Raw genomic sequence first — 25,215 nt, forward strand, 5'->3', positions numbered from 1 at the left:
GGGCTCCCTGCTCAGCGGGGAGCCTGCTTCTCCCTCTGCCTGCTGCTCCCCCGGCTTGTGCACACTCTCTCTCTCCCTCTCTCTCTCTGACAAAAATAAAAAAATCCTTAAAACAAAAACAAAACATGGAAGCTATACTGCAGAGCTAATATGGCCAGAGAGGTAGAGTGGAAAGAGCACAGGAAAATGGAGTAAGAATTTCGGAGTCTCGGTGTGTCCACAGACAAGGGCTTCAGTAGACCCCGCCTCAGTTTCTTTATCTGTAAAGCCAAAAATTTGATTCAGTTTGTACCTGAGCACTCTTCTAACAATAATAACCCCGGTGACCCACCCCCCCATCCCCCCACCCCCCCAACCCCCACTTCCAGTGATATCCATGGGGCACCTCATCAGGGATCCCCTTTTAGCACTGAGCAATTTTTGTTTCATTCTGAATTCATGTTCTCTTCTGTAATGTAGTAATGGAAGAAGAAGAAGAAGAGTCTATTACACCAGGGGTGCAGAGAATATTAGAAACACAAAGGGCAGAAGGAGAGTTCCAGAAAGAGCCACCCTTTGTTGGTGCACTCTCATTCTCCTGCCTCAGTATCTTACCTCTTCTCTCCTGCCAGGTCCACTCATTTCACGGATGATAATTAGACTTCTTATCCACAGTGAAGAATCCTAACAACAGTTAAGGATTCAGGATCCTAGCAGCAGCAACCATCTACAGAGTACTGAGCGCACGCGGGGCACCACGCCAGCTACAAACGTTCCTACTCCTCCCAACAGCGCCAAGTGATAGGTTCCTAGAGAACCGTTACTGTGCTCACTCCACAGATGGGAGAATGGAGGCTTCGAGAGGAAAAACCATTTGTGCAGAACGCGGTGAGGAGGAAGCAGCCTAGCAGGGACTCTGGCTCCAAAGCCCCAGACCTGAATCACGCCCAGGAGGCCAAGTCCTGGGCTTCACCTTTTGGGCTCCTGGAGTCAGACTTCGGCTCAGATCCAGCATCTGCCACTGGCTGAGCGGCTGTGGAAAAGTATTTAATTTCTTTGAAGCCTCACTTTTCTGATCTGTGATGGGGAAGAATTTAAGTACCTGCCCCAAGTTTTGAGCATCGGTGAGCTAGATAAGGCATCTCAGGTACTTGTAAGCACTCAATCAATGGTAGTGGTTCTTGTGGTTGGTCCATTATTACGCTCTATTGTCTTCTTTCTCACTGAACAGTCAGAAGAGGCTGCAAACTTTCCCCATCCCATCAAGTTGAAAAGCATGGAACCTGCAGAACAGATGAACGTGATGTTTCCCCAGGGAGCCAGAGGTCAGGGCTAGAAAAGAACTCGAGGGGCCCCCACACAGCCCCTTGGCCCTGCCCACTGGACTTGTTGGTTCATGAAGCCCTGGGGAAGCAGTGAAACCTCATAAATTCCCTTGAGCTCCTGGAAAGGAAAACAATGCTCTTTCTGCTTACACTGTTCCATCGTAAAGAAATCACGCTCTGAAGACAGGGCTGCAGGAGAATACGCCTGGATCTTCCCAAATGCAATTTGTTCCGGGCACAAGTATTAACTGTCCCCCACGGCTCAGTGGCATGGAACATTGAAAGACACATCCCTTCTGTAGATAAAATTCGAAGAGGGAGAAAGAGGCTGTCCTCCTGCCAGCCTCGAAGCAGTAGGGGCAAGCTGCTTTGTTGTCACTGCAGAAGTGCCTTGGGCCACCGGTGACCCCGGGACCCACCCAGCCACCTTTGCTTTACTCATCCTATTGTGATGCGTGTGCTCAAAGCCCTGGGGGTTCTCACTGAGGGAGCCTGCCCCTTCAGAGCCAAGGGGAGGAGAGAACCAAAAGCACACTGTCCAGGGCACCAACTCCTTTCCCACTTCATGTTAATTCCAGAGTCCAGCCTGGAGGCACTTCCGCCAGACTTCATAAATAGACCGGTGTGCTGGAAAAGGCACGCCTGGATCCTTTGTTTACAACCACCTGAGTCACAAGAGGGTTCCTGAAAGTTCTTGCCCAGTCTCAACTGCAGTGCTTTAGGAGGCTAGTTCCTTCTGCTAGAAAGTCCCACCTTGGGTGTGCCTGCAGTCCTGGGACACGGTTAAAAAAAGTGTCTGTCACATTGAGAAACTGACATTTTGCTCACAGTTCCAGAAATGTAGGAGTGGCTCGTGTGTCCTTTTCCTCCTCCAAATTGCTGTCTTTTACTTTAAACTGGCCTGAAAATTAAAAGGTCTCAGAGTCAGACCACAGACATCAGGCTGTGTTTCCAACACAATACTGTAGCAAGAAGACGCAGACCGTGTTCGACATGGAAACCCCTCAGGTTGCATTGTATTGTCCAAATGATGCAAAGAATGGAGCTAAGTATCCGTATTATTTTGATGAGGAGGAAAACTTTAATTGTACTAATGACGTTGAGCAATGGCCTTTGAACTCTGAACTATAAATTGGGGATGCATTTTCAACTGTAGACTCTCCTCATGAGCCATTTGAACTGACAAGTGGGCTTTACAGGGGGTTCTCCTGGGGAACTGGTACCTGCAGTGTGTCTCGAATGTGGTTCTGAGAGGTGGCTGGGGCTGTGGTCTTGAGCTCCTGAGGCAGGATCTGCAGCTTCCTCCTCATTCTAGTCCTGTAGTTTGCCCGGCAGTGGGTAATGGTGTTTAGCCGTGCCTTTTACAGAATTATCAGTAACAACCTACTCGAAAGTTGGCATAAAACCGCAAGAATCACTTATTATTATTAACTCTCAGTCCTGAGGGTTGACTAGATCGAGCGAGGCTGGTCTCCCTCAAGGTCGCTTATATGATTCATAGGTTTGCGATCAGAGAGAGGCTGGGGCAGGGCTCAGGAAAGGCTCTCCCACAGCATTGGGGGCTGATGCCAGCTGTTGGCTGGGACCTCACACGGAGCTGTTGACCAGAGCGCCTACAAATGGCCCCTCTGTTGCCTGGGCTTCTGTGTTCCAGCATCAGGTATCCCAAGACAGAGCCAGGCAGAGGGCTTATCTTCATTTCTAATCCAGTTTCAGGAGTCACACAGTGACACTTTCCAGTGCATTCCATTCACGGGAGGTGAAGCACTTGGGTCAGCCCATAGTTAGGGCCGATTAAGGAGAATTAGACTCTGCCTCTTGATGAGAGGAGGGTCAGCAAATTCCAGGATAGGAAAAACTTCCAATCAGTCTTTTTAAAAAAGTCATCAGACCAGACTCCCTTTTCAAAAGTAGTCACACTTTTCCTCCATCCCCCGCTCATCCCCTCACGACCCTTTGGAGTAGCAGCTCAAAGAATTCTGCCAGAGTCCAACAACCCAATTGGCTGGGGCTGGAGGATGCTGCTTTGATGTTTTCCAAGAGATCTTTCAGAAGCCTCTGAAATAAGCCAGTGACTCTCCAGTAGGACAGGTAAAACTCTCACATGGTAATGACTTCATTCCCTTTCGGTGCTGCCATGCCCAGAGTCTGGCTGCTGGGTGTTCTAGAGAAGTCTCCTCCCGCTCTCTCGCAGCTCAGCATTCGGCGATATCCATTGTCTGAGAACACGCATTGCTCACATGAGCCTTTGTCCTGGATAACAGCCCCTGTTCATCAATATGATACACTGCACTCTGATTTTCTCCTTCTGTCTTTCTTTCTGGATATTCCTTTCTCCTCTCTGATTGCTTTTTCTTCTTAGACCATTACTCTACTTGATAGTGCCAGGTTATCATTGGATCCCATCTCCCTCTCCAATAAGCCTGTGATTGATACTAATCTTCCTCATGGGACACATTTTATAGGATGCACAGTGGAAACCACTCTCTAAATCTTAGCTTTATATGTGCTGACAATTTACAAGGTTGCACCTCACACTTGTCTCGGGAGGCTTAAGGGGAAATTTGAGAACTGTGTAATCAGACCTCCTAATAAGAACAGAAATGCCTTTCATACACAGACACTGTCATGCCATTCAGCAGCCTGTGGGATGCCCCTTTGTCTTTTTTAAAAACATTTTTTTCCCTAGCTGACAAGATGCACATCTAATGCCATGTGGGACGTGTCCAGTTCCTAGAAACCCAGCATGCATCATTTCTTCCGAGGAGAGTGGTATTTTAATTACTCTAATAAAAGCTTTCACTTGCCATCCATTCCATAAAAACAGAAAATCAGGGTGGTTGCAAACACCTCACTGAAGAGAAGCCATGCTGCATAACGTACCTGTATCTCTCCTAGGAGAACCGAACTCCTGAGAGATTTACAGCCACGGCGTGTTGCCTTCTCCCACGGACACATGCGTGAGCTAAAACTTTATTTTTGCAGGACCAAGAAAGTGTTCTGTAGAAGGTGTTGATTCCTCGTGTGAACTTTGTACCCCTGAAGTGTGCAGGCCAAGGTAGCCAGCGTAAGGCCGTATTTGCTTGCAACACTATTAGATTCTGGGTGTTCTTCAAATGAATGCCAGCATCCAGAAAGTAGAGGTCCCTCCGGACTCAGAGTTTCTGAGCAGCCCAAGCTGGAGTCATGATTTGTTCATGAGTTTACACGGAACTCAAGGAAAGATGCTTCTGTCTCTTTAAATTCAGTACAGTCACACTGTGGACCAGTAAAACTAATAGGTACGAAAACTGGGTTTCTTTTCTACTTAAAAAGTCATACTTAGGGGATGCCGGGGCCGCACGGGCAGTTGAACGTCCAGCTCTTGGTTTCTGCTCAGGTCATGATCTCAGGGTTGTGGCTTCGAGCCCCATATGGGGCTCCGTGAACAGCATCAGAGTCTGCTTGAGATTCTCTCTCCCTCTGCCCCTCCCCTGGCTTGCACTCTCTCTCTCTCTCAAATAAATCTTAAAGACATGACTATACCTAAGGAAAAAATAAGGTTATGAAAACGTTGCTCTCCCGAGTAGCTGGATTTCACTGCCAATCTGGTTCTCACATCGGATAATGTCACTTCTCTAGATTGACCCCTTTAGAAGAGAGATCTCACAATCCTTCTGGTTTCCTTCCTCCTACATCTGTACTCTTTCTGAATCAGTATTTCTGGGCACAGTGAGTGTTCTGGGTCAACCTGTGTTCCTCCCCACCCCAAATCTGCATGTTAGTCTTTGCCCCCAGGACCTCAGAGCGACTATCTGGAGATGGGGCCTTTAAAGAGGTAATTAAGTCAGAACGAGGTCTTCAGGGTGGGCCCTAAATCAATCTGACCAATGTTCTTAGAAGAAGAGGAGATGGGGACCCAGACAACATAGAACGAGAGACAGCGTGAGGGCACAGTGAGAAGGAGGCCATCTGCAAGCCAAGGAGAGAGGCTTCTGAAGAAACCAAACCTGCAGACACTTTGACCTTCGACCTTCTGCCTCCAAAATGGTGAGAACATGAATTGCTGCTGAAGCCCCCCAGTTTGTGGCATCCTGCTACAGCCATCCTAGCGAACGAATACTTGGGGAGCTTTTCCTGCAGATAGCTGGAACTCGTTTTTCTGGGAAGCTAACTAAAAGTGCCTTGCGCTGTGTGGGTATAGCTCCATGCAAGGTGACAGTGGCCCTGTCTCCTGCTGTAGAGTTGAGGCTGTGGCAATCCTTACTCTCAGGGTGCCAAGGACAATGCTGGACAGAGATTAAAATGGGAAGGATGCTTTGATTTGTGCGGAGATGACAGGGCATGTTAAAGGCAGAGTAAGGGCACCGGGAAGGGTACGCGTGGGGCTCAGTGCAGTCAGGGAAGTGGAAAACTGCAAGAACCAGGAAGGCGGAGCTGGTCCGTGCGAAATCCACTTGGGTTTGTTAACTGGCACTAAAGGAGGTTAGGTTGCCACCTCCCACAGCAACTGGGAGATAGGGGTCTTCAAATGTTGGCTGGAGCACACAGGAAATTCTCTTGGCAGCCTTGAGTCTTCTCAGGCAGGCACTTTGAGGGGAAGTCGGGCCATCCTAGGGATGCAGCCTTGAGAGGTTAGAAACTGTGAGTGTTTGTTCATCTTTATAGGCCAAGGTTGACAGGCCTGGTGGAGAAAGAGGCTCAGAGGAGCCTGGCTAGCATTTGATCAAGGAGAGAGTCTTTGACAAGGGCCACCAGACTCAGGCAGAGCCTCGGCACTGGCAAGAGCTGTTTAAGCCCTTCCAGCACAGGCTCCCGTGGAAAGGCATGAAAAGTAACTTCAGGACTGTGCTGACATAGCAGCATTCAGTCACGGAGCCCAGGGCCCTTCTGAACTGTGGGGTGACACCAGTCTAGGAGGGTCCTCCACAAAAGCAGACCTGAAATCTGGGGCAGGCTCAGAAGTCATGGCAGCAAAGAAGGCGGGAGCCTTCAAGGTTAGAATTTAGGGTTGGCATTTTTTCTGTACCCACTGCACTTTATTACGCTGTGTTTACACAGCAGAGAAGAGAGAGGCCGAGCAAGGGGCTATGGCAGAATCGGGACGTTGCAGAGACAAACAGAGAAGCATGAGCTACAAAGCAGGTGGGACATTTTTTAAACATGGGTCCCCTAGGCAGGTGTCCTGTGCTAATGCTGACCGATGTGGGTAAAGCCCATGTAGGTAAAGGGGTCACCGTCGGGGCTCCAGGTTTAAGAGAGCCCGGGCATCCAGCTGTAGCCCGACCTAAGGCAGAGAGGAAAGGACGATTTGGTTCAGGTGGGCTTGGCAGCTTGGGAGCTTTCCAGAAGCCAGGACCACATCATGATGCTGACACCCCAAACCCAAGCCTGGATCAGTTTCCCCAGAAAATCTTCTCATAACACCCTGTGCTTTTCTTTCATAGCATTTATTACAGTTTGTAATTATGTATTTGTGTAGTTATTGACACCTGTTTTCCCCACTAAACCATATGTTTTATGAAGGCAGAAACGATGCCTATTTCACTTTCCATTGACTTCATGGTACCTAATGTGGTCCTAACATGCAAGAGTTGGCGCTCAAGAAATACTTGTTGAGTGAATGAATGAACTGATGCGTGTTGATGCCCCCAAGCTGTCAGAGCCTCACTTCTGGTGTGGAACATTGTGGGATGCATGGAAGGTCAAGGTCAAGAAGTAGCATCCTCCCTGGGGTGAGCTGAGAAGCCTGTGCCCTCACCTGACCTCAGGGCCTGGGATGACAGGTGCCCCAGTGTGCATTGGGAGAGCATCTCCCTCTGGAAGGCGAAGGAAGATCTCAATGGCAGAGTCTGGTTTTGGTGATTTCAGAAAAGACTTTGACATGTGAGACCCCAAAACTCTGCAAAGAAAAGAGGAGCAATGGAGACCAGCCAGAAGATGGTTTTGTCCAGAAAGTCCACAGTCCTCACAGGCAGGAGGGCGTGCCACATGGATGACTGTTCAGCAGCCTTGAAACCTGCTGTCATGGAGCAGAGATCACCACAGTCTGCAGAACACCGGATCCCCAGCTGCCCGGCGCACGGATTCAGAGAAGCTTCCTATCCTCAGACTCCATCTGCTGTGACATACCTTTCCGTGTCACCAGAACACTGGCAGGTCATCTCCCAGGCCCCTCTGCCTTTTCTACTTCTGTATTCTTCCCCTGGCCCCCAGCATTGGTGGATTCTGTTTGGCATAAACATCATAGGTATTGAAAATTTACTGAAAGTGCCCTATAGATTCTGAAATCTTTCTCTCATGCACACACACACACACACACACACACACACACACGCACACATACGCACACACACAGATACATGTCACTCCAAGGATGCTAAAATGCCTGACCATCCAGCACACTCACTCCTCTGCCTTAAGGAATTAAAAAGATTACAACTGAACTTTATTACACCTGGACATAATTTACTTTGTGAGAATTGGCTTTCTCTGGGCACCTGGAATGTTCTTGGGGAAAATGGGTCATGGACTAGATGGATTTTGACCAGGAAACATGGTTAAGAAGGTCTGGAACATGGGGTGTTTCTGCAGCCTCAGTGACATCCTTGGGTGGCCAGGAGGGAGACACCTTGAGTTTGCTGGTTATGAGGTACGGTGGGGAAAGGGGGGTCACTGCAGGTGATGCAAGCAAGATAAGTGATAGAAAAAGTCAGAAGACAGGTCACCCAGTTCCCAGCTCTGTGTACTGCGTCCAGATCACCAGCTCCTCCCTCATGCCGCTCTCCCCACTCAGGCAGGCAAGTCTCCTCTCCCACTACAGAGCCCCTGCTGCCAAGACCACCGGCCCAGAGGCCTAACTGGCCTCAGTGGATGGTAAATAATAAACATGTAAATACAGGTAGGTGGGCTCAAGTCTTCTATCATGGAGCTCATTTCCAGAGGAAGGCGGGCACCAATCCAGACTATTTTCAGGAAAGAATATCATCCCCCAAGATTTTCTGTAAAGAGGCCGGCACTTGTCCAAACTATTTTCTGGAAAGAATATTATCCCCCAAGATTTTCTGTGAAGAGATGCATTGCATAATGGGAAGGAAACTGGGCTGGAAGTTTTAACCTGATATTTCTTCCCTACATTGACATTGACTCACTGTGTGACCTTGGGCAAGTTGCTTCACCTCCTGGAGAGGCTCTTTCTTTCATGTAAATGTCATGCCACCTTTGACTTGTTTGCTGCCATTTTTGCAGGGAAAAGCACCCTGGGAAATGTGATTAAGGAGAGGCTCCTGGCCTCTTAGCCAGAGGAGGGGACTTTCATGCTCAGACCCTGCGAGCACTTTGGCTCAGCTCCTTTCGTGTTAATTTCCTCCTTCTTCTCACCAATCCCGCTGTCTCCGTGTAAGGGCACAGCACGGCAGATTGCATGTAAAATTGCTTTCTAAAAGGCACACACATGCATCCTGGCTGGGATGCCTTTGTGTAGAGCTGGGGCTGATTCATCTCCGAAGCCTAATTCCAGCCTTGGCACTGGCTTGCAGAGGTGTCATTGGGAGGGTTTGGGAGGACTAACATTAGTGCTCTCCAGGGTGGGGCAAATATAGCCCTGGCTCCCCGTGCCAAGGAGCAGCATCATGTCCAGGGCTCTCCAAAGTCAGCAGAAGGGCTCAGCACAGCAGGTGTCCACGCCTCTGCCTATTTTACTTATTTATCAGTTTGCTATCTGCCTCCCCAGCTTGTAGGTGGCCTTGGTGATGGCAGAGGTTCGTCTAGTTAGCTCGCTCCTGTATCCTGAGCATGGAGAATGGCACTGGAACATAGTCCACTACTAAGAAATATATTTTGAGGGGCACCTGGGTGGTTCAGTCGGTTAAGCGTCTGCCTTGGGCTCGGGTCATGATCCCAGCGTCCTGGGATCAAGCCCCACATTGGGCTCCCTGCTCAGTGGGGAGACTGCTTCTCCCTCTCCCTCTCCCTCTGCCCCCCAACCCTGCTCGTGCTCTCTCTCTCTCTCTAATAAATGAATAAAATCTTTAAAAAAATTTTTTTAAATATATATATTTTGAATGAATGAATGGCAATATGTTTGGTACAAAGCTATATTGCAGAGCATACTCTTGGCATCTGGTTCTTGCCCCACAGGCTTCCCCTAAACTGATTGAGAGCAAGGCAGGCAGAGGTCCCAGGCAGCAGCGCTTGCTCCAACGTGAATGTTCCCCCAGGTGATGGAAGGAGTAGAGGAGGGGGTGGTGCTGACAAAGAGTTCCTTTACCTCCACTCCAAAACAGAAAGTAATACATGTTCGTGGTATAAAGGAGAGCAAGAAGGTGCTAACTCCCACCGCACAGTGACTGTGGGTCTTTTCACGGTTCTATAATGTAACTAAGCCCAAAAGATATATTCCCCGAGCCTTAATCATAACAAAAATAAGTGTTGTCTTTTATACTGAAGATGGATTGAAATGTGCTCAGGTTCCTTTATACTTGGATGTGGCACTTATGACCCAGTCTCGGAGGACCTGCACTTGGGGACAGGGATGAAGGTCTACTCAGTTTCCCTTGGCCTCTTCCAAAGGCTGGAAGCATAAGCTTGAGATGAGTGACCATTTATCGAGCATCTACTGTGTGTTGGATATTGGAGTAGGCTCTGTGGGTAAGACAGCATCCCCAAGGTGTTTGTAGGCTAGCAAGCGGCCCTGGCATATAAAGCATGGTTGTAATAAGGTAGTAGGAATTCAAGTAAGAGATGGCGAGGGCTGAATGGGAGCGTTCCCAGCAGGAATGGAGAGAAGTGACAGAGTTGGGAGAACTTGAGGCTAAAGATAACAAAACTTAATGAGTAATAACAAAACTTAACCTCCACCTTGGTTGAGGTGGAGAAGGAGAGGGAGGGTTAGTATGACTCCCAGGTTTGGGACTGGGGTAGTGGGGTGGGGCTGGGACTCTCAGCACTGGAGAGGAAGCATGGCAGATTTGGGAGATGGAAGAGTTCAGCTTTAGACGGATTGAGGGCGAGGCTCCTACGGGCCATCCAGTGGGAAAAGTCCACCAGGAAGTGGACTAATTTAATACCAGATATCATTTACAGAACGGGAGAGTTTCGCTCTTTTAATATTTTTAAACACCAATAATGTTCTAAAGAGCCCTCTCCTCCTTGTTTGAAGTGGGGGGTGGCGTCCCTTCAAAGTCTTAGCTTTGAAACAAGCATCACATCAGCCCTGAGTGCAAGTGAAAATGAGCTGAGCCAGAGCAGTGGGGAATTCGGTCTGTCTGGCTCTGTGCCCTTCTTCAGCGACCCCTGCTCTGGCCCCCTGCGCTGTCAGCTCCAAAGGATATTTATCCTTCCAGCCTCAAATCATTTAACCCTTCTAGGGCCTTTCAAGACAAATCCTGGGCATCTGAGACACCTCAGACACGTCTAGGAATAAGCACAGAAGGTGAAAGTGTCCGCCTCTGCTCAACCTAGCCAGAGCCTTTCTCTGTGTCTCCTGCCTTCAAAGCCAAAACAAAGCTTCCTAGTAAAACAGGTCCCCATGCTCAAGCGGTGTGGTCAGAAAATTTCACTGGAGATCAGAAAAATGATTAGAGCCTCAGCAGAACTTCAGGATACAGATGGTACCCAACTTACGATGGTTTGACTTATTATTTTTTGACTTTATAGTGGTGTGCGAGCAATATGCATTCAGTAGAAACCTTACTTCGAACTTTGACTTTTGATCTTCTCCCAGGCTGGCCATATGTGGTACGATGCTCTCTAGAGATGCTGGGAAGTGGCAGCCCCCAGTCACCCATGTGATCACAAGAATACACTTACAACCATCCTGTACCCAGACAACCACTGGTTTTCACTGTCAGTACAGCATTCAATAAATAACATGAGATATTCAACACTTTATTATAAAACAGGCTTTGTGTGAGATGATTTTGCCCAGCTGCAATCTAGTGTAAGTGTTCTGAGCACATTTAAAGTAGGTTAGACCAAGTTATGGTGTTTGATAGGTTAGGTGTATTAAATGCATTTTTGAAAAAAAAATAAATGCATTTTTGGCTTATAGTATTTTCAACTTACAAGGGGTTTATTGGTAGGTAACCCTTCATAAGTTGAGGAAGAACTGTTTAAAAAAAAAAAAGTCTTGTCAAACAGCATAGTCTTTTTTTTTTTATTTTTTATTATGTTATGTTAGTCACCATACAGTACATCCTTAGTTTTTGATGTAATGTTCCATGATTCATTGTTTGCATATAACACCCAGTGCTCCATGCAATACGTGCCCTCCTTAATACCCACCACTGGCCTATCCCAATCCCCCACCCCTCTCCCCTCTGAAGCCCTCAGTTTGTTTCCCAGAGTGCACAATCTCTCATGGTTCATTCCCCCTTCTGTTTACCCCCCCTTCATTCTTCCCTTCCTTCTCCTACCGATCTTCCTATTTCTTATGTTCCATAAATGAGTGAAACCATATGATAATTGTCTTTCTCTGCTTGACTTATTTCATTTATTATCTCCTCCAGCCCCGTCCATGTTGCTGCAAATGTTGGGTAATTGTTCTTTCTAATGGCTGAGTCATATTCCATTTTATATATGGACCACATCTTCTTAATCCATTCGTCAGTTGAAGGGCATCTCGGCTCCTTCCACGATTTAGCTATTGTGGACAATGCTGCTATGCACATTGGGGTGCATACGGCCCTTCTCTTCACTACGTCTGTATCTTTGGGGTAAATACCCAGTAGTGCGATGGCTGGGTCACAGGGTAGCTCAGTTTCTAACTTTCTGAGGGGCTCCGCACTGGTCTCCACAGTGGACAGCATAGTCTTCTGAGTAAATGGAAAAAATGAAACCCAATTCTTGCAGCTTTAGAAATCCATATAACCGTTCATTCAACCAACATTTATTAGGCATCTTCTATATTTAATTAAGCCACTTTGCAGGATAGTATGGGACACAGTGATGGAAAGTTCGTCTGCCTCCCAAGTAGGCAACACATGACCGATCAAGATTGGTGAGGAAGTAACTTGCAATATGAAGTGGGTTACATTGATGGCAAAGAGCAGCCAAGGGCCCTCTGCAGACCAGCTCACTGAGCCCTCACAACCTTCTGCAGTAGTTTCTATCAGTACCATTATTTTATAGATGAGGAAATTAAGGCACAGGGAAGTTGAGAAATTTGCCAAAGTCACCAATTGGTTAAGTGATGGGATTTGAATTCAAGCAATTAGAATGAAAGACACTTTGTGATCAAATGGCCTTGACATAGGACTGTGAGTGGTGGGTTAGCTTTCAGTGACTGGAGTCATTCCAGAAGGGGCTACACTGTGGGCAAAGACAAGGACATGACACATTTGGGTAAATGAGTGGTGGTCCTGTTTGGGGGAGTTTAGAGTTCTTGAAATGGATTCGTAAAAAATAAGACATGATGGGTCACTTTTAGAAATTCAGACGTCTCTCTACAGGTGATAGGGATTTGTGGAAGATCTTTGAGCTGGAGTGATAGGATCAGAGCTGTACTTTAAAAAAGAAAATGTGATTCCTGTGCTCTAGCCACTTAGTAAAATAGAAAGAAAGAAAGAAAGAAAGAAAGAAAGAAAGAAAGAAAGAAAGAAAGAAAGAAAGAAAGGAAGGAAGGAAGGAAGGAAGGAAGGAAGGAAGGAAGGAAGGAAGGAAGGAAGGAAGGAAGAAAGGAAGAAAGGAAAAGAAAGTTTCCTGGCTGCCTGATAGAATAATTACAGTTTTGCTCACATAGTCAAAAAAGTGGAAGTTTCTGATATTTCTGATTTAAGCAATGATTCAAGGACTTGACCTCCTTTCAATCTTTGGCTTTGCCATCTTTGACAGGTGGCTTCCAGGTTCATTGTGCTATGTATATCAAGACATCAGAAAGAGAGAGAGAGTGGGGAAGGCACCTGCTTCTCAAGTTCTCCAATGAACTCTCCTCCAATTTCCTTGGGAGGCATGTCCCATGTCCCACCACCACCAGAGGCATGGGGACAAGGAATGTGGTGCCTGACTGAGCAGGCTTCCATCTATGACTGCTCCAGGGGAGGGAAGCATGACTTTTGTTGGAAAGTCTATCACACCTGAATGGGGAAAGAAAAGCTTATTTACCCGTCAGCAATAACTTTTCAGAGTAGTCTAGCACCTCACTTTGAAGCATGGTTGAGGAATGACTCTTATGAACAAATGAGGCTTAAAATAAAATAACATAAGCATAGTTCCTTTTAGCACCAAATCATATTTGTCTAAATTATTCTTGAAGGTTCCAAATTGATTTTATACTTTCCTACCTAAGTGAACAAAGCTTAACTTAATTTAAGCTTTTCTTGATGACTTAGGGTCCCCAGTATGAATGTCACTTATTATAATGCAGTGTGTTGTAAACGGATGGCTTTTGAGTGGTGAAAATATTTGTTCCTGCACTGAACGCCTCCAGAATTCTAGGCTGTTTTGCTAAATTTTCTCTTTAATCTTTCTGTCCCTCTAAGAAGTTTTACAGTCACTGTGTCATCTCAGTGCCTCTAATGTCTGTTTTCCAATGCTTTCTACATTCTCCCGCCATTCTTGTTATTTACTAGTTCCTCCCCTCTGTAGATTTTCTTTTTCCTTCTCTTGAGACTCGGCAATCTTCTTTTCTTTGCCAGTCTTCCACTAGACTCTATTTTGCCTGTTAATGGTAGACAGAGCATGCACACAGTTAGGAGTGGGATTGACCCAGGTGCCAATATAGACGGTGCCTTAGCAACACTATGACCTTGAGCAATTTAACCTTGAACCTCTATTTCCTCAAATATAAACCAAGGTGGTAATATGTACCTTGCCAGTTCACTTTAGAATTGAGATTCATATAATAATAATAATATAAAAAGTTTCTTTGTAACAATTGGTAGCCATCACTGTTATTTTGGCATTTATGGGACCTGGTTTTTATTGGCACCATCAATAGAAATAAAAACAATCCACAGGATTCCAGGGATTTGGAAGCCAATCATGAATGAGGAAGAGGTAGGATAGAGGACACATCTCCACTGAGTAGAGGGTGAAGCCATGAGTCAGGATCCTGAAAGTCTCCGAGGCGTTGTGGATCTTCTAATAGCAGGAGTGTCCTCTAACGACAGGTCTAATATATATATGGATGAAGCCAAAAGAGGACGATCAAGAAACAAAGAAGACTGAGTAAATATCTTCCCTGGTGGTGTTGGTTTTGCCTTGTTTTTACCAAAAAAGCACCCCTCTCAGAAAAAGGAACTGAAACTCTCTTAAGCTGTCAATCCTACCTGCCTTCATCCACTCCCGGCTTTCCTGACAAAGCTGAGACCCCTTTGTCTCTCTTGCCAGGAACAGCTTCCCTGTATTTTACAACCGCTCCGAGCTGAGGTATGGCCAGAGGAGCAAAGGCGGTTGTGTGCTGGGCAGCATGCCCGAGAGGTTCCATTAACAGAGAGTGGGTACTTAATAACTATATAGTGAGCAAATGAAAAGGGAAAAGAAGAAAAGGTGATTTTTCACTAATACAAAGTAAGTAATTCTGTGGCCCAGAGGATGCATGATGTTTAGCAAATTAAAGCAGGTGGCAAAGTACCTCCCTCGTGTGTACATCACGGCTAATGTCCATCAATGGTCAGCGAACGAGTATACTGGGCCAGCATCAATAATCCTGTTCCTAGCCTTGTGCTTTATTTATTTAACTAATGGCTGCCTTACTGGTAGCGCATCATGATGGTGTTTACTGAGCTTGGCAAAGTTAAAAATTATGATTTTGTTTACTCATGTGTTTCCAGCTGGGGTGCCGAGTTGTTGTTCAGGCGGCTGATGACCATTCTTCCACTCTCAGAGCCCCTAAAGCAGGCAGTTCAATAAACAAACCATCAGCTTGAGAACCAAAGTGTCAACACTGACACAATCTGGTTATTTGCTACTTGGCAGTAGTCAATGTCCAAAGCCTCACATAATGACTCATTTTGAAAACTCCCTTATGCTTAGACGATAAAGTAGATAGAAGTAAGGTTACAGTGTAATCAGTGTAGTTTGTACTACTCAGTCCTCTATGAGAAGATGAAGTGTTTGCACTAAATTAAATATTCGATTTTGGACGATTTTGCCTCTTGGTCTACACTCGGGCATACCAACTGGAAATGAAAACCGAAGAGAAAACCTGGGCAAGGCTGTGGTTCTAGAATACTCTCCTCGCCTGCATGAGCTAATTTAGCTACTTGTGAATCCCATACTTAGTGAGCAAGCCTATATGTTAGGTCCTGGGGATGTTACGGTGAGCCAAACCCCACACAGACATGAACCCAGTTCTTAAGAACCTTGCCACTGTGGGGAGAGAGACACTGACTCCAAGACTGTCGACATGGTGAGAGTTAGAAAAGGAGAAACAGAGTGCGAAGCTAGTCTTGGAGTTTAGGGAAGGTTCTCTGAGGATGTGATGCTTTGGGAGAGAGGAGACAGGGGAGGGAGACTTTGAACGTGGTGGTTATTTCAGTTAAGCCACAGAAACACACTGTGAGGTAGACATTATTGCTCCAGTTTATAGTTGAGCCAGCTCGGCTTCCAGAGAAAGTATGTGCAAAGGCCCCACGGCACAGCCTTATGAATCGCGCCACTTGGAACTACAAAGTCAAAGTCAATGCGACTGGAGTCTGGAGAGCTACGAGGGGGTGGGGACACAGAAGGATTGGGCGAGGGATGAGGGTCTCGTAAGCCACTGGAAGGACCTTGTCCTCAAAGCAACAGGAGGATACTCAGGGATTTTAGGATTTAGGGATACTAAATGAAAAGGGACAAGAAGCACAAGCAGGTCTTAATTAGATGTGCATTTTAGAAAGGCCTCCCTGACATAGGTGGACAGTAGAAGTGTGGGGGAGGCCTGGCGGTGATCCTTGAAGACAGTGGGTTGAAGCAGGGGTGGGGGGCAGGGGGAAGCAAGGTGCAGGTGGGTAGAAAAGATCAAACACAGACACAACCTGGGTGGGTAGTGGGTTATTCAGGAGAGTCCTTTTTGTATCTGTAACAATCAAGCCGTGACAGTCGGACTGGTTACACCCTACTGAGCGTCTGCTGTGCCATTCTACAGATGAGAACGTTGAGACTCAGAGTAGGGAAGTACCTACCAATAAATGACTTAACTGAGATTTGAATCCAAGTCTGACTCTTTCACTTCAACTCTACAAATTTAATGATCCGTCCGGTTAGATTGTTTTCTCATCGGTCAACTGAAACCATAGCTTTTTTTCCCCTCCGTTTAATTCAGGTATATGTGGAACCCCTACATTCTCATAATTCTCTTGTTTTTGACCATCTGTTATCAGCTATCAAATTTGGACCATGCTGTGTTTACCTGAAGGCCCTTTTAAATGTAGCAGGGGCCAGAGAAGCCAGTTTTGTGGAATCTGGTTTGTCTGGCAGCATTAAATATCACCCTACCCTCATAAAAATGCAGCTTTTCGTTTGTTTTCATGAGCACAGGGGCCTATATATCCACTCCCCTCACAGCAGGGGGTTATTTGAAAGGCTGGGAGGGGAGCCATCCTCTCCCGTCAGGCCTTGTCCTGGCACGCCAGAGAAGAAACAGGCTCTGGAAACGGGCCTGTCTCTCTGACAACTCATCTACACCTTCTTTGGACAGAGAGAAACCATCTACTGCTTGCCGAGAAAGTAAGGCACTCAAGTCTTTCTCTAACAATCTATTGAGTGCCTGCTGTGTGCCATGCATACATCACGATCCCTGCTCTCTTGGCACTCGTGTTTTAGTGGCGGGGACAGACAGTAAAGAAATTAAAAATGTAAATCATTAGAGACTGTGGTAAGTGCCAGAGGAAATAAACAGGATCGTGCATAAGAGGATCGTGAGAAGCGTGTAGCTCTGCTTCCGCGTCTGGTAAAAATGAGAGCCATGGCAAAACCTGCCTTTCAAGGCTGCTTCAGGATTAATTTAGGTGATGTATGTATTGTGTTTAGAACAGTGCCTGGCATATCAGCTGAACGTTTTTGTCAGTGTTATTAGTGGTTAATATCTTTGTTACGTAATAAGTGGGAGAGACCCCTTCCAATGAAGGCAGTCAGGGAGTGCCTCCTGGAGGAGATGACTTCCAAGCAGAGACCTGAGAGATGAGAAGGAGCGGGGCATGTGAATCACTGGGGAAGCAAAGACTAGAGGCAGAGAAGGAGCACCTGATCTCTCCCAGGGGTCTATGGGGCTGAGAATAGCAAGTGACTCAAGCTGAGGGCCACAAGGTGGGCAAGGCTCGACCAGGTAAAGAATTTGGGTTTACTCTTCAAGTAGGGCAGGGGAGTGGCGTACTCTGTGCATTAAAATTCTCACCTTTGCAGCCATGCGGGGCATGACGTGTAGGGTGAAAGCGGCCAGACCCAGGAGCAGCACCAGTGGGTAGGGGCGCCGGTGGCATGGTGGGGGGCAGAGGGTGAAGACCCCGTAGGTAGCAGTGTATTTGTTTACAGAGCTGCCAGAACAAATTACCACAACCTGGTTGTCTTAGAACAACTCAAATGGAGCCTCTCACGGTTCCGGCGGCTCGAAGTCCGAGATCAGGGTTTTGACTCGCTGCAAGGTCTAGGGCAGAATCGTACCTTGCACCTTACAGCTTCCTCAGCATCCGCGGGCCGGTCCGTGCCTCGCTGCGACCTCTGCCTCCTTCCTCATGGGTGTTCTCCCTGGGTGTCGCTGTGCCTCTGAGTCTCTTCTTACAAGGACACTAGGACTGCTCTAATCCAGTGCGACCACCTCTTGACTTACCTCTTCATTATGTTGGCGAAAATGCTTTTTCCACATGAAGTCACATCCACAGGTAGGACTTCAACATTGCTTCGTGGGTGCGTGGCGAGGAGCTGTGGGATGAGCAGAGTTCAACCCACAGCAGGTCTCTGAGTCTGGCCACACCTTTGCAGGGCTGCGCTGGCTGGAGAAGAACCCCTGTGGCCCACCTCCTGGGACGAGAGCAGCCTCCAGCCCTGCGTGCGTTCTCCCTGTAATGTGGGGTATGCCTGCTCTCGAGCTGTTCCTGGCAGCTCATTCCAAATAAGCAGGCAAGTGGTGCCGGGGCAGGCAGCCTGTCAAATAAAGAATGATCCTTCTTACTCATCTGTCCCCACAAAACCACTCCCAACTGTAGGGTCCAGCTTCAGTGCACCACTATTTCATGATTCCTTGTCAGTGAGTCCCCAGCGACTTTGACCAGTCTATGGATATAGTGGAAATTCTTAGATTTGTAGGAGTGAGGAGACCTGAGGTTCATCCCAGGTGCCTCTTTTAGGGTGTGACCTTGAGCAAATCATATAATGTCTTGCCTTTCAGCTCCTTCCTCTGTAAAATGAGGATCCTGGTGTGGTCCAGGGGTTCTCAACCTCGAGGATGCATCAGAAATCACTTGGAGGACTTGTGAAAACACAGATTGCTGGGTGCTGCCTCAGAGCATCTAGGATGGGGTCTGCGAATTCGCATTTCTAGAAAGTTCCTAGACTTTGTTGTCACTGCGGATCTGGGAACCACACCTTGAAAATTATTAGCCTAAACAATCTCTGCGATTTCGGTCAGTGTTGCTATTCAGTTGAGAAGAGGTAGGTTTGGGCCACGTGTACGAGGATGGGTCCAATAGGGCTGGAGGAGTCGTAGCAGGTGGAGAGAGAGGGGTATCAAGAAGGAGCTTTAAATTTGTCTGGAGAAACTGGGTGGAAGGTATGCCTTTAATTGAGATGGCAAACCTTCCCCTTTGAGAATGGCTTTACTATATTCATACTACAGATGAAAAACAGGGACTCAGAAAAACTAAGCCACCTCGCCCAAAATTATCCACCTAAGGAGAGGAAGAAGCGGGTTCAAGCCAGGGACTCCAAAGGCGGTAACTTAAACACTGCTCAGTACTGCCGCCTGCCCGTGGAGCTCTCATCCTAAGGCAGCCAGTAGATGGAAATCATGAAAAATGGGTTGGGGGGAGAGAGGAGGACTTCTGGCAGTGAAGGCTGGTGGGTGGGCTTGTCACTGAGAGACAGGAGCAGCTTGAAAGAGTAACATTTTTCTAGGGAATCACATTAAATAATCAGAATGGCTTATACCCATGTCAGGCTGAACCGAGATTGACAGCTAATAAAAGCCCAGTAATTACAGGAAAACATCAGATTGAAAAGTGCAGAGAATCTTGAAACACCTGAAGCCATTTAATATATCTTATGTTTGCTCCAGACCAACAAGCAGCTCCCAGAGCAAGACTGGTCTCATTACTGAGCTAATGGACATTATGCTCTGAGGTACCTTTCCCTCTGCCAAATAAATCAGAATTTTAAAAAGTGAAGCCTGAGATTGCCATGCTGCAAATGTTTGCAAGGACATCACTGAGCGTTTTAGGTGTCAAGTTTAATTTGACTTGGCCTGGTCTATTCTCTTAAGAAAGGCTCAGGAGGCATCAGCTGGGTCACAGGGAGAATTCCTTCTGCTCCTGCTCTCTGGGCTGTGACAGAAATCAGACCCTGATTCCCTGAGCGTGCCTTCTCAAGCAAGGATTGCTCCTGTCGCCTGAGCCCAAAGGAGTAAGTTGTGATTCAAGTTGTCATGCTCCCCTGTTCTCTGATTGGGAGAAGGGGGTGTAGGTGGAAGGAGAGACTCATTCACACCTTCTAAAATATTCTAAAACATTCCTGAGCCCCTACTAAGTTGCAGACACTGTCCTAGGTACCGGGATGATGACAAATGCTTACACATTAACAAAGAGCAAAAGTGAGGACAAAAATAAAATGGTAAGCTCCGTGTGTGTGCCTGTCCTCGCCGTGCACGCTCCCCCCAGAGAGCCTCCCACGGGCCCCTGTACGGCATACTTTTGGGGCCTAACCAGGCTGCAGCCCTGAGCACCAGTGGCCTCCATGCACTGTAGATTTTCCTGGGCATTTTTTACTTCACAACAGCTCTAACGACCTTGGCATCAAGCTCTTACTGGGGATTAATAACTGGCTGGGCTTAATGGCCCTCGCTGTGTCCTGGGCCATTTTCCTAGCCAGCCATTAATTCCAAGCAGTGCCCTCAGCTCTGGCCATTATGGCTCCCTGGACGGAGACGCTGTCCTGAGGCAAAGGGCCACAGCCTCCTTCTCTGCAGACAGGCTTTCCACATTATACACCCCCTCCCTTTTTCTCTCCATGGCATCTAGTACAGAGGGCTGGGGTCTTCAGGCAAATACCTGGTTAGGGCCACCACATCATGTCTTCTCTCTGCGTCTCGGGAGGTTGGTTTTCTCAGAGAACAGACAGGGCAGACGGCTGGGTCTCATTCACTCATTTATCAATCCACCCATCTAGTCAGTGTTCACTGAGTGCCTCTTATGGGTCAGGAAGCAAGAGAGATGACCAAGATTGGAGTGATCTCATATGGAGGCCCATGTTTCTTAGCAAAGGATGGAATACCTCACTAAATGGGGCTCTAAGGAAACTGTCCCCCAGAATCAGGAGACTGAGCACTGTGAGGAAGAAGTCAGAGAGAAGGCCTGGCTAGCCAGCGAGCTCCCTGGGAGCCACTTCTGCTCTTGGGTCCTCCGTGGAGCTTTAGCTCCCGGGCCCGCTAGCAGAGCTGCAAGTTCACCTTCCGTCCTCTGCTCAGTGATTCATCAACCCAGCAACTGAGTGCTTAAGGGAAGCATGTGTGAACACTGCATCAGGAATCCTAACTCGCCAAGGCGTGCATATTTCCACCCATATCATTAGGACCCTAAGGATTTTAATCATACTGAGATGTGGAGCAGCCTGGCTCTCTCCGAGGACCATAATGCATCCTGAGAAACAGGGTCATGGAGTTTGTGTAATTTCTAGTCATCCTGCCTCCCAAGACATCGTCAGTCCTTCCAAAGGCAGAAAACAGACTTCATTTCCTCCTTTGGAAGTGATTCAGCCTTTGGTACATGCTCTTCTCAGCTGCGGGAAATGTTACATTCTGTTTAGAACAGCTATTGTCATTTTACTGGCACCACTTACCAAAAGACACTTAAGGCATAATTCAGACTTCAGTCTTTTTCACATTGTTTGGTGCATCTGCACAACGCAGAGTGGGTGTTGTTGCCGGAGGTAATCAATACCTCGGAGCTCAGGCAGATGGGCGGGAATCAGGAGGGAGGGGTTTCTGGACTGGGTGGACCCAGCGTATGCGTGTGATGCCCAGTGATCACAGAGGGTCAGTAGGGCACAGGCAGGAGCCGTGGCCTTGCCTGAAAGGGTCTTCCGTGGGCCTCACGTGCACAGAGGCGGAGGACGGAAGGCACTGCGATTTCCATAGGCGACACGGTTCACCTGTCACCCAGCCTGTGCTCTGAGAATTGCAGCAGAATAATTCATTATGGGGGGGAGAGATGTGGGCACTCTTCTTCAGAATGTTTTTCCCAGTAAAAATAAGCACAATGTCTTGTAATTATCAGTCACACTAGAAAGTTCAGATGATAATTCGAGGTGAGTCTGATAAGAAAAAGCAGGTTCCAATGGCCTTAGGGTCCAATGAAATGAAATCCTACAAAGTGACCTTATTAAACAAATGTACTGAGTTACACGGTACCTCACGGGTGTATTGAGTGTTCAGTGTGTGTCTTTTAAATGAATGAACGAATGAATGTCATGTGGCCACAAGTATCTAGTTGATCTTCTCTTTATTTTATGGGTGAGAACATTAAGGACCTGACTTATAAAACTCAGACCCTGGGTCTCCTGACCCTAATCATCACTGAGTAACGTGATATTTGCTGGTGCCCCTGTCAATCTTGCAGGACTTTTTTTAGTGGGCTTCCCCACAAGTAGAGGTTTCCCAGGATGTAGGACTTTCCATGCTGACACCCAAATAACTCCTAAGAAACCGGGTGGGTCGGTCACCCTGAGTGTCTGAGTCTGCCCTGCAATTCCACCTGCTCCCCCAGCCACCCTCCATCAGCCCTCACCACCAAGCTCCTGCCTCCACTTCCCTCCTGGCCAACAGAGCTTAGGCTCTGCCCCTTTGGCTCAGCTGAGAGTCTCATGGCCAACGCCACCAAATCCAGAGAACACTTGCCAAGTCTTGTTTGACTTGTCCTCTCATGTTTTGTGAGTCCATCGACCACAGCCTCTTTTTTAAAGCTATCTCATCTGTTGGTCTCCATCGCACCATCCTTTCCTGGTCCTCCCGCCTCTCCAGCTCCTCCAGACAGGCTCACATGTTCTCTCACCTTTGGTGCCATGGCCCCTGGTGCCTAATTGTATTCTAGCACTTACTCTGTGGTCCTGTAATTGCTTACCTGGGGGCACATTCACCTTAGATTGTGTGCCCCCTTGAGAGGAAGGACAGGGTCTTTTCATCTATAGCACCAAGATCAGTGCCTAAGACATGATAAGAACTCCATGGTTGAACAGATCTTTTAACTTTCCCTCTTCATCCTTTCTGTGTGGGATGTGCAGGTAAAATCAGAAAAAGAAAAACTAAGTATTTCCTCCATACTTTGGCCCATGAAATTGCCCCTCACCCCCAGCAGTTGGTTCAGGGGATTCAGAAGGGCTTCCAATTCCAGGTTCCAGGAGTTCTCTGAGGGGAATAGGGGTCACTTTCTACACCTCTGGAATGTGGCTATTCCTCAAAAGGAAGATTTGGTCTTTTTTTTTTTTTTTTAAGATTTTATTTATTTATTTGTCAGACAGCAAGAGAGCACAAGCAGGGGGAGCCGCAGACAGAGGGAGAAGCAGGCTCCCCACTGAGCAAGGAGCCCGAAGTAAGGACTTGATCCCAGGACCCTGAGATCATGACCTGAGCTGAAGGCAGACACTTAACTGACTGAGCCACCCAGGAGTCCCAGGAAGATTTGGTCTTAAGTACATTTTACTCGCCTTCACTTAAGGCTCTAAACGGATGGGTCTACTGTTAACGGGACTCCAAGGAATGGACGTATTGGATACAAGACCTTTGTCACTTTACTGCATCCAGCTGGCCCAATGCCCTAAAAGCAATAACAACACTACTGATTAAGAAACAGCATCACTGAGGGGCGCCTGGGTGGCTCAGTCATTAAGCGTCTGCCTTCAGCTCAGGTCATGGTCTCAGGGTCCTGGGATCAAGTCCCACTTTGGGCTCCTTGCTCAGTGGGGAGCCTGCTTCTCCCTCTCCCACTCCCCCTGCTTGTGTTCCCTCTCTCACTGTGTCTATCCCTGTCAAATAAATAAAATTAAAAAAAGAAAAAAGAAACAGCATCACTGAGCTTCTGGGGTTGAGAGAGGGAAAAAAGAAGGCAATGAGTTAAGAAAACATCTCATGGCACGTGTTCGGTTTATTCTACAGCACTGTGATGCTATGATGGTTAATCTCTGCACTCTGATTTCCTGGGTTTCAATTCCAGCTCTGCCACTTCCTAACTGTATGGCCTTGAACAAGTTCCTTACTTTTCTATCCCTCCATATTCTCATCAGTAAAATAGGGGTGATAATATAAGATCTTTCTTATGGGGTTATTTGAAGAATTAGTGCAATTATATAAAAAGCTCAGAACAGTGCCTGACCCATGAAGGCATCTAATCACAATTAGCAAAAAGTGCCCTCTCTTTCCTTTGTACCCCCCGCCTTGCTGTGCTCTGAACAGCCCCCTTTACTAACACTTTCACACAGTCTCCCGCCTCATCCCATCACACTTATTGCAGATCTTGACTGACCAACTGTCCCTCACTAAAGTATAAACTTTGAGAGGTTTCTGTTTTTGCATCCCATTTGCATTCTTACTGCCCACCGTAGTGCCTGTCACCTCAGAGTAATTGGGTGTCAAATGAATGATGAGAATTTGCAATGGTAGAGTCAACACTTCCTAAGTTTATACGTCAATTATCAACCCAAAGTGATCAGTACTGACTTACTGAGAGCCTGCAATCACTCCACTCCGACAGGTAATCCCAGTAACAGTCATCATTACCCGATGATCGCCGCGCCAGCGCCTGTGTCAGGATCTGGGTTCAACCCCCTGCAATTGCTATTTTTCAAATACTGGCAATTTCAAATGGCCCGGTCTAATACTGTGTGCATTTTCATTCTACGAAGATAGAATGAGGCATTCATTATCCTCGTTTGGAGATGAGAAACCTGAGATTCTCACAGGTCAGTGGCTTGCCAAGGTCCCACAGCTAATAGGTAACGGAGACAAGGCTGGACCCGTGGCGTAAGGCCCCGGAGCTGGCACCCTCGGTGACTGCGCAGTGAGGGAAGGTGGCTGTCCTCAGGTGCCCTTGTCTGGCTCTGAAGGCAGAGCTATTATGGTGCAGGAAAGTCCCAGAGTAACTAGAAGCCCTGAACTGGATCCGACTTCCCGAGAGCGAGCAGGGAGCCCGTGTGCCCCGTTCAGCATTCACAGGGAGGAAGGGCAGAGGCTCTGGGGCACGTGTAACAATGCAGCTTTCCTTCAGACCATTCTTGATGGTCGTTTTCTTGTGCACTTGCTGGCCTTGGCCTCAAGCCCTAATTACATTATCTTCAAACAGCAACTAAGAGATATTTATCATTAAACATGAACAGGAGAATGTTTAATGTGTGGTAACATAGGTGTTCAGAAAGCAAATCATTGGTTCAAGGTGTTGAAAGGAGCATTGTCATTGGAGCCGTCGCTGATGGGCTTCCACAGGGCACGTGTTCACTGGCTGAGGTCGGTGGCTCTGAGCTTGAGGCTTTTTTTTTTTTGAAGATGGACCAACTCAGTCTCACTCCCTCCCCACTTAAACTGGGAGAAACTATCCTTGTTGTCATTTCAAAATTATGGCATCTGATTACAACATGCATGTCTTCCCCCATGTGATTCTTAGACGATGTTTATTTAGGATAAACATAGTTGTACAGCATCCAAGAATATTGATACGTGCTTAACTTTCAATAAGGTGAGTTAAGAGCTTCCAAGCTCGTGTCACAGCAAACGGTAGTATAGTCTTTACTTCATTTGGGGGTAACTTTGGATTCA

General features: G+C 47.3%; 1 protein-coding gene across 1 annotated transcript in view; it reads left to right on the forward strand.

Moving 5' to 3' along the window:
- Positions 1–25,215, forward strand: part of ST6GALNAC5 (ST6 N-acetylgalactosaminide alpha-2,6-sialyltransferase 5) — a 167,371-nt gene that overhangs the window by 113,292 nt on the left and 28,864 nt on the right. The window lies entirely within an intron of this gene.

The sequence above is a fragment of the Ursus americanus genome, chromosome 12 (assembly GCF_024610735.1).
Source record: "Ursus americanus isolate L20-20 chromosome 12, mUrsAme1.1.p, whole genome shotgun sequence".
Lineage (NCBI taxonomy): Eukaryota > Metazoa > Chordata > Mammalia > Carnivora > Ursidae > Ursus > Ursus americanus.